We start from the raw sequence: 3,160 nt of genomic DNA on the forward strand, positions 1-3,160 counted from the left end.
GGATGTGGAACATCTGGAGATGGGGATGTAATAGATGACATCTGTCCCCTGAGGCAGGCTGTGAATGGTCATAGTGTCTGCCCACTGCTTCCAGCCTGTGCTAGAGATGGAATCTCTATGCATCCTTGTCTTGCCACTTGTGCTGAGTCTGCCCACCATGAGAGACCCTTATGCCTCTGGAATTGGAAGCTCAAATACACTCTTCATCTGTAAGATGCTTCTGGTCCTGATGTATTATCACAGACACAAAAGCAAAAACCCTAGGCACAGACAGCCCCCAAGCTTAACTTGCTATGGTAACATGTGGAGTATGATAAGGAAATTAATTATTTGGTTTCACTTATCAAGAAAAATAAACCCACCATTTAAAAAGTTAGACAAATGTATTACCAGATATGTCTGGGAATCATAGAAATCACACATTTAACATCATCTTTTGAAAGAAATTACATTTTTATTAATTATGTTTGTCCCATCTCCTTCTTACAATATTCAGTCATGATAGAAATTTAAAATTAACAAGCAAAAAAACAACCTAACTAGTCACAGTTGACATAAAAATATTAAAGTGTATGACCTTGTGTTTGCATCTAGGAAAACTAGTGCATTTGTGACCTATATGTAATCCGTTTTCAGATTCATAGATATAGGACATATCGAAATGTTATACTATCCATTACTTATATATTCCTATTTGTATTGCCAATTCCTTACATAAAGCACATATAATAAGACACCTTCTCAAAACATTTATATGCAAGAAAGAGGAAGAGAGAAGGGGAGTGTTGGGAAGAGCCTGAGGGAATGGGATAGTTGAGATGGAGGAAGGACAGACATGAGAGCAAAAAAGAGACATCTTGACTGAGGGAGCCATTTGGGGGTTAGCAAGAAACCTGACTCTAGAAAAATTCCCAAGAATCCACAAGGATGACCCCAGCTAAGACCCTATGCAATAGAGGAGAGGGGGCCTAAATTGACCTTGCCCTGTAGTCAGACTGATGAATATCTTAAATATCACCATAGAGCCTTCATCTAGCTATTGATGGAAACAGATACAGAGACCTGCATCGTATCACTGAACTGAGCTCATAAAGTCCAATTGAATTGTGGGAAAAATGAGAATAAGAGCAAAGAGGTCAAGACCATGATGGGTTCACCCATTGAAACACTTTATCTGAGCTAATGGGAGCTCATTAGCTCCGGCCCGACAAGAAAGGAAACACATAGGTCCAAACTAGTCCCTCTGAGTGTGGGTGGCAGTTGTATGGTGGGGCAGACTGCGGAGCTACTGGCAGTGGTAAGAGAATTTATCCCTACTGCATGCAGTGGCTTTTTGGGAACCTGTTCTCTTTAGATGGATACCACTTGCTCAGCCTAGATATAGTAGGGAGGTTCTTGGACCTTCCTCAAAGAAATGTGCCTTATTCTCTCTGAGGTGGGGTGGTGGAGTGGATGGCGGGAATGGAAGGAGGGGAAGGAGTGGGAACTTGGATTGGTCTATAAAGTGAAACAAGGTAGTTTGTTTTCTTTTAAACAAATAATTTTAGAAAGCGTTTTCTCAATGGAGGTCCTCTCCTTCCAGTTAACCCTAGCTTCTCTCAAGTTGACACAGGCTAGACAGCACACTCCTTTAATGTTGAAAATCTGAAAGGAAATTTTTACTTAGGAAGCTGCTTTCAGCCAGTGGCTTATCCCAGCCAGCGGGGTGTGAACTGGGGTCCCAATAAACCTAGGGGAGAGGAATAAAGGGCAAGAGACATGAGAACTGACGGCAAGGCGGGATTTCCCATCCAGCCGTCCCATTTATCCCCTCTCAGAGGCTGTTATATAGCAAACGGACAAAGGGGGGGGGGGTGTCAGGAAACTCAGGTCTCCTGGAACTCAGGTCTGGAGACATCCCTAGCTGGTAAATAAATACTGAGGGTCTGTGATGTAGAAGAATGAAAATAGATCCATATCCATCTCCATGTACTCAAGTTTAAGTGAGTCAAAGGCCTCAGCATATAAAAATTACATTGAACCTTCAAAATTAATTTTAGAATTAATTTTGTAATTCTAAAAAATTAGAAGTACACATTGCCACATCTCAAACAGAGCCTCAGTGGCACAAACATTGGGAGAAACAATAAATGAGATCACCTGAACTGAGAAGCTTCCTGTATAACAAGACATAATATTAGCCTATAGAGTGGGAAAAGATCTTATCATAAACCCACTCCAAAAACATATGAAGAACTCAGAGAATTAGTCATCAAAAATAATCCAATATTTTACAGACCTAAACTGAAAACTCTCAACAGACGAACTTAAAAACGGCTGAGAGACACTTAAAAATGCTCAAACATAACATCCTTTAGCCATTAGAGAAATGCAAATCAAAACTCTGAGATTTCGCTGCTCGGGCGCTGGGACCGAACCCGACTCGGAGGGCAAAGGGGAGGGTGGTAGTTCCTTTGTCTCCATAGCCTGCCTGCAGCGAGCAGGGTGGGCCCTTTGTTTGCGAGCTACCCAAGAAGCACAGAGATCCAATCTGGACACCAGGAGAACCATCACTGGGGAGTGACATCACTGGGAAGGTACATCAGTGGGCAAGAAGACCTGATCCTATAAAAAGATCCATAGGGGAGCATTCGGAGGAAAAGATGGGCAGGCGCCAATGCAAGAATTCACCCAACAATCTGAAAAACAACATGAAAACACGAGAACCCAGTGACCTCACAACAGGAGGACATGAACACCTTAATCAAGAAGAAGTAGAAAAAACGGACTTTATGAAAGTGATAGAGGCCCTTAAACAGCATATAAAAAACGCCCTTACAGAAATGGATGAGAAGTATAACAGAAAGTTTGAGGAATTGAGTAAGTCAGTGATTGATACTCTAGGAAACCAAGGAAAAACAATCAAGCAGATAATGGAAACAGTTCATGACTTGAAAACTGAAATGGAGCCAAAGAAGAAAACACAAACAGAGGGCCGGCTGGACATGGAAAATCTAGGTAAATGAATAGAGTCTACAGAAACAAGCATAACCAGCAGAATAAAAGAGATAGAAGAAAGAATCTCAGATTCTGAAGATAACATAGAGAAAATAAACACGCTGATCAAAGAAAACAGCAAGTCCAACAAACTCTCATCACAAAACATTCAGGAAATATGGGA

The sequence above is a fragment of the Microtus ochrogaster genome, unplaced genomic scaffold (assembly GCF_000317375.1).
Source record: "Microtus ochrogaster isolate Prairie Vole_2 unplaced genomic scaffold, MicOch1.0 UNK41, whole genome shotgun sequence".
Classification (NCBI taxonomy): Eukaryota; Metazoa; Chordata; class Mammalia; order Rodentia; family Cricetidae; genus Microtus; species Microtus ochrogaster.